Here is a 13,627-nt window from a genome sequence, read left to right as displayed (position 1 = left end):
TAAAGTTGTCCTGGGTCGAATATTGGTGAAGGAAAGCCGTCAAAATGCATTTAATAGTGATTTTTAGGGTTCTAGCCGCGATCAAATTCCCAACGATCCGATGGAGTGCTGCTGAGGTTAGCACACTAAAATTACTCAAATCAATGTCGGTGGTCGGTCGACGATGCGTTGGGGAAACATTTCATGGATAAAGTTTAGCTACTCATGACAATAAACAAAGATAAATCAGATCCATAGCAGTAGCAAACATCTCATAAACAAATAAACAAGAATAACAAAAATTCTAAACGAATATGATCCAAATCTTCAATTGTAGGGTCTCTGTTTGATACCACAGCCTCCAAAACATCCCCCAAACTCCCTCTAGGTATTCTTCAGTGTTAGAAGTTGTCCCGGGTTGAAGAAATTAGTCAAAACACATTTTATAGTGAATTTTAGGGTTCTGACGCGGTTGGATTCCCGACGGCCTGTTGGGGTGTCACAGATGTCAAACATATTAAAATTAGTCAAATCAGTGTCGGTGGTTAGCTGACGGTCCGTTTGGGAAAGTGACTTCATTTTTGGATTTCTCTCGAAATATGAGATCCATGTATTATGAGCCCCGCAACTCTTTCTAGTATAGATATGCTCGTTTTACGCTTTCAGTGTAATTTGTCGGCCTGCCTCGTTCAACTTTGACATTCCACTTCATGTTTCCATCCAATCTTCCTTAGAGTTCTTCATGTCTTTTTTATAACTATAAGCTCATCAAATAATAACGGCACGCTCGTTTCATGGACTTCTTTTAAAGGATTTAAAATTGGAATTGGAATGGGAATGGAATGGAATGAAATGGAATGTTTGAGAATCCCTATCATGTGTTTGGTTGGTTAATATGTATTGGAATTGGTTTCGAGCTAACACGAGTTTTCGCATTGGACGGGTTGGGTTTCGGTTTCCTTTGTTTCTTTTTGGTCGGTTTCGGAGCACTGGACGGATTAGGTTTCGGTTTCTTTTGTTTGTTTTTGGTCGGTTATAGATTCGTCTTCGGCCTTTTGTTTCGTCGTGGTCGGTTTTTTCAGTTTCATTTCTATTTAGTTTCAATTTTTTTTTGTTTCGTTTTGATCGGTTTTTTCGGTTTCCATCAATTTGGTTCAGTTTTGGTTTGTGTTTCGTTTTCGTCGACTTTCGGTTTCGGTCCTTTTCTCGTTTTTTTTAAGAATGAGGGCAAAGACAGAAACGTTTTAGTTTTTTTTACATTTTTCGTTCTTTATTTATATTTTGACTTATGATTTTTTTATTAATTTTTTTGAATTTTTTTTTTTGAAGGGGTTTTTATTGTTAATAAGAAAATCCTTTATTTTCCATAATAATCCTTTAAAATATGGACAGAATTACAAATTTTGTCCTTTAAAAATAGCCAAAAACCGGTTCGTGTCCTTTTCTAAGTTTCCTTGCAGGCGGTGTACTTTAAACTTTTTTTTTCTACACGTTATGTCCTTTACGCTAACTGGGTTAGAAAAACTCAGTTAAATGACAACATGTGCATAGCATGTGAGGGCATATTGGTCTTTTCGTCTACTGGTAGTTATTTATAATTAAAAAATAAATTAATATATTATAACAAAAATAAATAATAGATATTAAATATATACTCTCTCTCTCTCTTCCCGTCTTCTTTCTCTCTCTCTACTCTCTCCCTCCCTCTCACTACAGCAACACCACCACTGCCTAACCACCAAACCAACCACCGTTCTCAGCCGTGACCACCACAACTACCATCACCACCAAACCAGTGATCTATGGAGTTGGGTCACTTAAAATAAATGACCAAAACAACTACCATCACCACCAAACCAGTGATCTATGGACCAAAACAAATCAGGTGACCCAACTCCATACAATTAACTGTTTCAGCTTTCACCACCATCTTCCACACAACACCATCTCCATCCTTCACACCACCAAGAAAACCCAAACCCAGGTTTTTGACCCGACCCCCAATTTCCGCCCTATCCGACCCGTTTGTCCTCCAAATCGCAGAATCACTAGAAGACTCCGTACCCACTTCACCAAATCTTGAAAAGCTTCGATCTTTATCTTCAGAAACCCTTCTCAACACCCCATGGCCTTCACGCAAAGACAAGCCTTTCAGGTTCACAGACACGTCTTTCATCAAGCAATCGGATATCACACCGGTTTCGTATCCTCCAATTCATCAATCTTTAACCAATTCGAGTGTTTTATAACAAACCCATTTGCCCAATTTGACTATAATTGATGGGTACTTGGTTGATTCCTTATCCCAGTTGTCGGGTTTACCGAAAGGGGTTTTTGTTGGGAGCTTGTCGGGTATCAATTCAAGTGAAATTACGAAAAGGGTGTTTGAGTTTTTGCCGGTTTCGGTACAGGGGGACTTGTTTTGGTCACTTAATGGAGTTGGGTCACCTGATTTGGTGGTGACTTAAGAAGAAAGGGAGTTGGTTTGGTGGTGATGGTAGTTGTGGTGGTCACGGCTGAGAACGGTGGTTGGTTTGGTGGTTAGGCAGTGGTGGTGTTGCTGTAGTGAGAGGGAGGGAGAGAGTAGAGAGAGAGAAAGAAGACGGGAAGAGAGAGAGAGAGTATATATTTAATATCTATTATTTATTTTTGTTATAATATATTAATTTATTTTTTAATTATAAATAACTACCAGTAGACGAAAAGACCAATATGCCCTCACATGCTATGCACATGTTGTCATTTAACTGAGTTTTTCTAACCCAGTTAGCGTAAAGGACATAACGTGTAGAAAAAAAAAGTTTAAAGTACACCGCCTGCAAGAAAACTTAGAAAAGGACACGAACCGGTTTTTGGCTATTTTTAAAGGACAAAATTTGTAATTCTGTCTAAAATATGTGGAATTTTAAAATCTCATGAAATGTGGGATTTGATGGGATTTAGTTTCCATTCTCATTCTTTCATTTAGTGAAACCAGCATATCAATTCATGAGATTTAAAATCTCATTCCTTAGAATTCCTTCCAAATCCTTGAAACGAACAGGACTTAAGTACCAATATCTATCGAATTTATAGCAAAAACTGACAAAAGTTAACGTGCAAGTGCGTTCACTTAGAAATTAAGCAATTTAGTTCATATTTCACGGTAAAATTGGGTTAAAAGCATGGAATATTCGTAGTAAAATATGCAATTTCAATCACATAAAGAGAACAATTTTTGACCCAAGAGAGGATATTTGACCCAAGATAGATAAGGGCCGTTTTCGAACGCCCCATATATAGCCGATTCTATCACAACCAGAATTAGTGAAGGCTTGAAGATCAATGGGAGAGAACAGTTGAGAAACAAACTGTGATGAATTTCATGTTTTTTAGGTACCAGAGAATCCGTTTTAATGCTTGCCAATAAAGTTGAGTTGGTGCATGTACGTATTGAGAAAGCATGTTGACAATGACAGTGAAAGAAATATATCGGGTCAACTAAAGGCGAGATAATGGAGAGAGCCTACCTGTTGTTAGTATGGTGTAGGGTCAATGATGGGTGAGCCCAACAACGAGAGAAAGTGACTTGGTCGAGCTAAGAGGTGTAGCTGGTTTAGCACCATCCATATTAAACTTGGTGAGCGCATATTTTACAAATGTGCGTGATGAGACAAGATCTTTAATGGACAACTTCTCAAATAATTCTCGAATGACATGTTGCTCATAGGAATTGGTTTTACCGATCAAAACAATATCGTCAACATATACCAAAAAAATATGGGGAAAATTACCAAAATGTCCTATTTGATCACACAATTTCCTTGACTAACACCACCCCCCCCCCCCCAAATAATAATACCCAAAACGACCCTTTTCTAAATGAAAGGATCCACCATAATAGAACTGACATCCGACATATCTATCTAAGATCTGACACCCTTCCGTTCTTGAATCAACCATGTCTTGACGCGTATACACTTAAACGGTCGGCCCGACCGTTTTTCAGAAAACCGGTCTTTTTGTTTTGGCACTGACTGCTTAGTTTTGGCCCAACGAAATAGATGTGAAGGCCGCCAGAATAGATATGTTGGTCGAAGGAGTAGATATGATGGCTCGACGAAATAAATCCATAGGCTTGCAATTTATTAAACGATCGGACCGACTGTTTAATAAATGGTCGATGTCAAAACTAAACGGTCTGTATTTTAAAAAACGGTCTGCCCGATCGTTTAAGTGTATACGTGTCAAGATATGGTTGGTTCAAAGACGGAAGGGTGTCGGACAAATCAATCGGATGTCAGTTATATCATAGTGGATCCTTCCTTTTAGAAAATATAGTCATTTTGGGATTAATTAGTTTGAAGGTTAGTCAAAGAATTTGTGTGGTTAAATGGGCCATTTTAGTCATTTTTCCAAAAATATAAGACAATGCCATCCAAATTATAGATGACTAGAGATGGGTCGGCCAAGTTCTAGAATAAACGTGGCAACTTCTAAGTACCGCATGTCACACCCCGACCAAAGGCGGCGGAACATGTCAAGGTGTAACGATTGTCCATAAGCACATGACACTAATTAAAGTGACAGTATTTAATAAACTCATTTTATTTCACAACATCGAAAATGTCACATAACAATTATCCATAAAATAATCATAAACAAGATATCACAAAATATGGCAAATTTGATATTGTTCATTTTTACTAATATCCTAAGGTCTTTAATGTCGTTTTTTTCACAATCATAAATCAACCAAGATACAAACCTGCAACATTTCATAAAATAAAGTTTGTCAACACAAAGGTTGGTGAGCAATTCATAAGTTTAATCATATTAGTATATAATAAAGATAACCACAAAACTTGCATACGAAACGATAAATAAAAGCGGTAATTTGGATAAATAGATATCGCTAGACACATTAGCGACACCTAGCTATAAGGGGATGCCAAATAGTCTAAGATTTTATAGTTATCGTTAATCGCATTACGTTAACGACACCTTACTATAAGGGGATGCCAAATAGTCTAGGATTTTATAGTTCGACCAGCCAAAAGCGATAAACACATAGGCATATAAGCATAGAACACCAAATCGAGCAATTATTTAGGTAAAGTATACAACTACGTTTGTGGTTTAAGATTCAAATATAAAGCATTTTGTTGAATAAGTACGAAATGTCACCCCCAAAATAAAAGATGGAAAATGGGGTATGAAGTACTCACCTTCAAGTAGTAAACTTGAAAGATGATAATTTGAAGATTTGTAGGAACGGCGAGTTTAACGCACAATGCTTAAAAAGAAAAGAAGTCTTGAATTTAGAAAGGTTGTCTTGAAGGTCTTTAAACAAAATAAATGTTGAGAAATGTAATTAATTAAAGTTCAAGGTTTTAAAATGTAACTATTTAAGAATTTATAATAATAACCCTTTAAAAATGTAAGTTTGCTCGAAACCGGGTTAAAGTATCTAACCTTAATATTTACTCAACCTATATTAAGTAATAAGGTGGGTAAAATGCAAGAATGCAAATCCATTTGGAATAAAGATACTAAAACAGTTTTTTTTTTATCGAGTGTTCGGGTCTTGATAATTGGTCAAACCCAAAGTCAACTTTCCAAAATATTGAATGTTATGAGATAACTCAATAAAATTTAATAAGACTTAACCAAGTATGTAGTTCCATTGTTTTAGAACTAAAAACACACGTTAAGCGAGTGTTCGGTTTTGTCGATCCAAACTTTGTTATGAGATCAAGTTGGATCCAACATTTCCAAGTACTTAAGAAAATATTTAAAAATCAATTTGTAACTATTTTTTAAAGAAATATACAAGTCTTGATGGCTAAAAAAAACACTTGTGTGTCTTAAGCGAGAAAGAATCGGTTTGGTTCGGTTTCCATCTCACAACAAGTTCATAGATGGTTTCCACATGTCCAAACACTAAAGAACTTGTATAATAATGTACAAATAAAAATACTTTAAGTTTTACAACTAAAAGTTAACAATAAAGTCTTTAAACAAAAGTTCAGTTTTCGGTTCGGATCGTGTTTCGGGTTAAGATCGAGGTAAGATTCTACAAACCCATAACCATAGAATTTGTAAAAATGATTTTAGAAACTTAGATCTAACAATAAGTATGTTTAAACAATTATTTAATAAAACTAGTAACAAAGTTCGGTTTACGGTTTAGAGCTATTTACGGTTAAACCGAAGCATAGGCTCTTAAAAACCCATAACCATGGAACTTGTAAACATGACCAACAAACTAAAATAAGCAAGATTAATATGTATGAACAAGTTATGTAGATGTATATATATCAAGAACACGAAGTCCTCCATAACGTCTTGCCTTATGAGGTCCGAAACCTCACCGACCGGAATCGGAGAAGTAACCACCAAAGGTAAACAAGGGGTGTATATTATATATATGTTGCACAACCATAAACAAGTATTAATAAAACTATATAAACTAATTAAGATGAAAGACTAAAAACCTTCAAGAACACTTAAGAAGATAACCTTGAATCTTTGATGTTTGAGAGAGTTTTTTTTTTATTTTGGAGTTGTAGCAAGGGAAAATAAAGAGGAAAGGTGGTGTATATATAGGGTAATGTTGGTGGTCAAATATGGGTGTGAGCCACAAGAGTTTTCATGAAAAATGGATCAAGACAAAAACACAAAACAACAAAAAATAAATAAATAAATAAATAAATAATAAATAAATAAATAATAAATAAATAAATAAAAATAAAAATAGGATGTTTTCAAGACCCAACAGTGTGAAACAATATTGTAACATAAATCCATCATTTTGATTATAACATAAGCTTCGGTTTACAAATCGGGTCGGTTTACATAATAAACAAATACAAAATCGAATACAAACACGACCCGAAATTGACGAATGTCACACCGCACATGTGTGGTTATTTGATCCCGTAAAGGGATTTCAAAAGTCTAAAAACATGATGAGGGGGATCGATAATCAAACACGAAAGTAAATGACTAACTCTCGTTTATACTAATCAGAAAATATCTCTCAAAAAACTGATTACAACTCTCAAACCCTAACTCGGTTTAACTCTTGATGAACCCTAACTTGGTTGCACCAACTTCTCTTATTCTAATGTCTAACCATAACTCGGCTTATATAGACTAACCAAACTTGCTAGTCAAGACATTACCAAATGTAATAAACCTTAATAATTCTTGGGCTGGGCTTTACACTTGGGCCAAACAACAATTGTGCCAACAATCAACCCCTCAATTGTTGTATCCGACTCACCCAACTCACCCCCTAATTTCCTACTCGAAATTGGCGGATCTTCAACTTCACGCTTGTTATCTTTTTCTTGATTCTCCCGAGGCTTTTCTTGATCTTTTGCAATGTTCTTTAGGCTCCACTTAGCTTGAAGTAACACTTGCTTCGTTTGATCATTAGACGCCTTCCCTTGAGCTTAAATCTCTTCCTTGACCATGCGTTTAAGTTCTTGAACACTTTTCTTTGGACTTTGAATTTTGGAACTTGGATCATTGATTGGAATCTGACTCGCAACCGACTTATCTTCTTTCAGTCCAACACTTTGAAGATCCTGACCTGCAAAATTCTTCATTCCAATGCTATCTCGTTTACCGGGACTTGCTATCTTGAGGCTAATCTTGTACAATCGGTCCTTGGTCCTTGTCACCTTCATCAAAATCTTACCTGCATCATCTTTAATGGTTAACAAATCATGTTTCATGTGAATCTCGCATCCACCTTCCGTTGCTTGACCAAGACTTATGATATTGCATTGTAAGCTCAGGATGTAGTAAACATCGGTCAACAGGCGCTGCCCCCCCCCCCCCCCCCCGTTTTTCCTTCAATTAGGACCGACCCTTTTCCCCGAATATCAATACAAGATTCATCTCCAAACTTCACTGTTCCCGTTTCTTGTTCATTCAATTCATAAAATTACGCTTTATTACCCGTCATGTGATTCGATGCTCCGTTGTCGAGATACCAAACATCTTTCTCCATCAGCTCAGTTTCGAAACGCTTTGGAATCACACCGTTTTCATTCAGTAAAACTGTCTTTTGATCACCTTTAATCATAAATAAAGATGGATCAATATCATCAACTTTGTTCAAATTAGATTCTTCCTTTATCTTCATACGTTCCGGGCACATAGACGCAAAGTACCGAACTCATCACAACGGTAACACTGAACCTGTGATCTATCCTTTCTTCCCCTTTGACGATCATTGGTTCTTCTTTGTCCCTTATGACTTGACCCACGATCTTGACCACCTTGGTTTTCGTAACCATCTTGGTCCTCATCGTCTCGGTCTTGACCTCCAGTTTCATGGCCTCTTCCACGCCCCTGTGAACTCGGCCAACCCTTACCTCGGCTACCGGATTGATCATACGACTTGCCTTTGTGATTACCTTTCGATCGATTGAAAAGTAACTGACCTTGTGAATTTGAAGCGCACTCTCTCCCTCGTAAATGTTCCTCAAATGCCTTAAGTCTTCCAATAGCATCCTCAAACATCAAACTATCAAGATTAACACTTTGCTCAATTGAGGCTACGAGTTGGAAGTACTTATCTGGAACCTCATCCAGTAACTTCTTCACCAAGACATATTGCTCGAACACGTGACCTAGACTCATTGCCTTTGAAACCATACTTGTTATTTTTCCTGCAAACTCGTCAACAGTCTCGTTTTCCGCCATCTTGAGTTTCTCAAATTCACTTTTCAATGTTGGCAGTCGAGCCTTTTGAACTCGCTCGGCCCCAACATACCGTGCCTTCAAAGCCGTCCATATATCTCGGGCATTCTTGTATTGAGAAATCTGAAGAAGAATATCACCATCCACCACTTGAAACAAAAACGATCTTGCCGTTTTATTCTTCTTTGCATCAATAACCGTACCCTCTTCTGGTTGAACAACATCCCATAGGTCTTGATCATCCAATATCGCTTCCACCACGATCACCCATGTGATGTAATTAGTTCCATTCAGCTTTGGAACCTGTAACGAAATCCCCCAACTCACTTTGGGTTGGATTACCGGTCTTTCTTCGTCACCTGCCATTGACGTCGAACCCTTTTTGCCCCACTTCTTTGGAACAAATACAAACAGCTCAGTCTAAACAACTTTTTAGAACCGAACCCACTTTTTCACAGAATAAATCAAACTTTGGTTAAAACCTTACTCGTTTAACCCAACAAAATACGAACTCTGAATTGAACCGTCTTGTTCAACCCAAATAAAATACAAGTCAACAAAAAAGAAAAAAACCTAAACAACTTGTTTCCCTTTTTTTCTCGTTTATCAGAAGGAAAATCAAGTATGATTTAGCTTTTGACTTTTCCTTCTTCAAAATCCTCCTCGTCACACCAATTAATACCAAAAATAACTTCAGCACCAATTAACTTTGTGAGCACTAATTGCAAAGAATTTCGAAGACCCACAGTTTGCTTTCTTTGTTAAACCGCAAAACAAAGAACCAAAACAAAAGTCTACGAACACCTTGTTTAATCCTAAAACAAGAAACTGACGACAAGAACCCGGTGACGCGAGAACGGCGATGGCGACCCGATGAACTTGGTCGTCGGTCACGATTTCTTCCCCGCGTGGCTTGGTCTTGAGGTGAGTGGGTGGCGACGGTCTTCTTCCCGTTAGCGGCTGTGTCCAACTCACACAACAGCGGCGGGTTATTCTTCCGGCGGCGGCTTTGTCGATTATCGATTTCTTGAACTTGGCTCTGATACCAATTCAAGTCCCAGATCGATAATCAAACACGAAAGTAAATGACTAACTCTCGTTTATACTAATCAGAAAATATAACTCAAAAAACTGATTACAACTCTAAAACCCTAACTCGGTTTGACTCTTGATGAACCCTAACTTGGTTGCACCAACTTCTCTTATTCTAATGTTTAACCATAACTCGGCTTATAAAGACTAACCAAACTTGCTAGTCAAGACATTACCAAATATAATAAACCCTAATAATTCTTGGGTTGGGCTTTACACTTGGGCCAAACAACAATTGTGCCAACAGAGGGAGGTTCGGATTAACATAGTTCGGAGGTTGGAATATATAACATCTTCGTGTAAGGTGCCATGCAAGAATGCATTATTAACGTCGAGTTGCCGAATGGGCCATTTTTTAGATAAAGCAATAGAATTGACCGTATGGATAGTCATGCGTTTAGTGGTAGGATTAAGCATTTCAAAGTAATCCTTGCCATATCCTTGAAGAAACCCCTTCGTGACTAGGCGAGCCTTGTATATGTCTATAGAGCCATCTGTGCAGCATTTGATACGTAAAACCCACTTGCAACCGATTGGTTTGTGTTGTGACGGAGAAACAAGCTCCCACGTGGCATTTTTATGGAGGGCATTAAACTTTTTGCCCATTGCCTTGTGCCACTCGGGATCTTTCAATGCTTGAGTGTGAGTGGTTGGTTCAACAACAAAAGGAATGGGGTGAAGTGTAGTGTGGTTAACAAATTGTCGATTGTATAATAGGAATTCGATTTACGTGTTTGTGGAGCTAGAGGTGAACATAAAGTGTTGTGGAAGCCGATTGAGGTGCCATATGAAATTTAGAGATGAATGGCGAAGAGGGTGAGCGGGTTTGGGAAGTGGTGTATGATTCAGTAGAAGACAGGGTGGGGTGCGTAAGTGACTATGTGAAATAGGAGTGAATTTCTTGGAATGTGCTGACCAGGGGAAGGGAGGCTTTTCGGCCTGTGAAGTAGAAGGGTGGGTGTGGGTTTGGACAGTACGTTGGGTCGATAAGTCGATTAGTGGGAATGTGGAAATGGAGTATGTGATGGAGACATTTTGAAAAGCTTTGAATATAAAATACTAGCATAAGTATAAAGAAAGCAAACAAATGATTGTGGTCAATTATTTCATTCAATAACTAAGGGCTGATACATGTACAGAAGCTAAGAGAAGTGAAAAGAGATTTACATGGAGTCTACAGCAAACTAGTTGACTATGTAAATACAATTCAATATTCAAATAACAAAGATAAACTAAATTAAATAAATGTGCACGAATGATTAATAGTCATTCTTTAATATGTCCTCGCAAGATATACACTCCCTGCCTAATCTTGGATGATAACAAGTTAAAACGTGAACGTGGTAACCCGTAAGGTTCCAGCTTGAACTTTTTCTCTAATGAAATGAAAGTCTAATGCCAAATGTTTTATACGTGAATGGAAGACGGGATTCCCATAATACATAATAGCACTTAAATTATCACAGAATATGGTGGGCATGATTGATTAATTGAACCCGAGTTCTTACAGCAGTGAGTTGATCCATGAAAGTTCAGTAGTAGTTGAGGCGACCGCTCGAAATTCAGCTTCCGTGTCTTTTTGAGCTCCAAGATTTGGGATTTGAACCAAGATTAACGACATATCCGGTTGTGCTTCGGTAGTTGTCTTTATCTCCCGCCCAATAAGCATCGGTAAAAGCATGTAAATGTAAGCGGGAGCTATGACGAAGAAGTATGCCATGATGTAGTGTGCCTTTAAAATAGCGTATAAGCCGTTTCAAGGCTACCCAGTGTAAAGATGTAGGTGCATGCATAAACTATGACAACCTGTTAGCAGTGAATGATATACCGGAACGTATAATAGATAAGTATTGTAGACTCGTAGAGAACCAACAAGTGTGCGAGATATTCGGTGGGTCCGCGATGTATGTGGAGTACCACCCCGTATAGTTAAAGAGAGATTCACAACATGTTATAGGTGTTTATATTGGCTTACGCTAACTCATTTTGGCTTTAAGGAGGATGTCAATGATGTATTTCCTTTGAGAAAGGAACAAGCCTCGTGAATGAGGATGACTGATCCATTCCAAGAAAGTGGGAGAGGGGGGCCAAATCTTTAAGAGAGAATTTAGAAGCAAGGTTATTGAAGAAGTGGTTTATGAGAGAGTGTGAGGGACCAGTAATAATTATATAGTCTACGTATATTATTACAGATACAGGGGAAGTACCGATGGTGAGAGTAAATAAGGAAGAATCAGAGATGGTAGGCTTGAATCCTTGAGTCTTGAGAGATTAGGTATGACTTTAATTCCTCATACCAAGCACGAGACACTTGTTGAAGGCCTTAAATGGCTTTGTTAAGTTTGCATATGTGATAGGAATGATTGACAAACCCAGGAGGTTGGGCCATGTAAACGTCTTCATTCAAGTTACCATGTACGAAGGCGTTATTAATATCGAGTTTTCAAAGACACCATTTGTGAGAGCTTGCTAGAGAGAGTACGGGGAGAAGAGTAGCGGGCTTAATAACATGGCTAAAGGTTTTGATATAATCGATGTCGGGTCTTTGGTGAAAACCTTTGGCGGCAAGCGTGCTTTTAGGCATTCAACAAGCCCGTCTGAAATATTGTACTTGGTTCGAAAAACCCACTTGCAACCAAATAGATTAGGTGCGAGAGAAGAGGGTACAAGCGGCCAAGTTTTGTTTCTTTCAAGAGCATCGAATTCATCTTGCATCGCTTTACGCTATGATGGATGTTTGAGTGCATGGGTGATAGTAGGCGGTTGAGTAATGGGAGACGAAGAGGATGTAAAGAGCAAATATTTAGAGTTATGATAACGAGGGTTAAGTTTTGGGTTGGTTCGTGTGGATGGTGTGGTGTGGTGTGGTGTTAGAGGGGATAATCGGTGACATTGAATTGTTAGTTTGGGAGTTTGATGAATGAGATATTTGATTTGATGAGGAAGATGTGTGTGTGGGTGGGGGGGGGGGGGGGAAACATGTGATAATGATCCAGATGATAGTGGTTGGTCAACAGAATGTGTTGGAATTTTAGTAATTGAGTTTGAGGATGTTACAATGTTGGATGGAGGTGGATTTGATACGGTTAGGGATATGGGGAGCCAAGCATCATGATCAATGGGTGGGGATGGGGTTGGAAGCAGTGAGTTTCTCGAATGGAAACTCATGTTCTACAAAACCCACATGTTGTGATTTGTGAAACATATGTTTTGTGGTTGATCGGATTAAAAGTATAGTAAGCATTTTGAGTAGGGTAAGAACTAGAGATGTTTGTGAGGTGCGAAGAATAACAAATAATTGTAATCAATTATTTCATTAAATAACTAGGACTGTTACATGTACAAAAGCTAAGAGAAGTGAAAAGAGATTTACATGGAGTCTACAACAAACTAGTTGCTTACGTAAATGCAATTCAAAATTCAAATAACAAAGATAAACTAAATTAAATAAATGAGCAGAAATGATTAATAGTCATTCTGTAGTATAATATAAGTTACTACAACTCCTTATTGTTATCAATAATCGGTCATCGGATTAATATGAAAATATGGTTCAATTTTCATTGTTAGCTGAAAACTGTTTTGCATTAATTAAGAAATAAAACAATAAACAAAAGAACGTCAAAAAAATCCCATTATAAGTGGAAAGCAAGAATCAAGGATTTGGGGTAGTCTACCAACATCATTATGGATCGGAATAGATTGTATATGGTGCTTAGATTTTAGAACACCGATGATTATTAACGAATTATGATAAATAGTGAAGGGATGTATCGATCCATAATGGTGTGTACGTAACAATTTAGGGACGAGAGTTAAGAAATTAATGAGAAAAAAGTAGGAATATAATATATAAAAT

At 37.6% G+C, this 13,627-nt stretch overlaps 1 protein-coding gene across 1 annotated transcript in view; it reads left to right on the top strand.

Moving 5' to 3' along the window:
* The window catches only part of LOC143541532 (uncharacterized), a 68,641-nt gene that overhangs the window by 53,757 nt on the left and 1,257 nt on the right, over positions 1 to 13,627 (top strand). The gene's annotated exons all lie outside the window — the stretch shown is intronic.

The sequence above is a fragment of the Bidens hawaiensis genome, unplaced genomic scaffold (assembly GCF_021521415.1).
Source record: "Bidens hawaiensis isolate Kalapana, Puna unplaced genomic scaffold, B.hawaiensis_p1.1 tig00012610_1, whole genome shotgun sequence".
NCBI lineage: Eukaryota > Viridiplantae > Streptophyta > Magnoliopsida > Asterales > Asteraceae > Bidens > Bidens hawaiensis.
The sequence above is the reverse complement of the archived record's forward strand: the minus strand, read 5'-3'. Positions and strand labels throughout refer to the sequence as shown.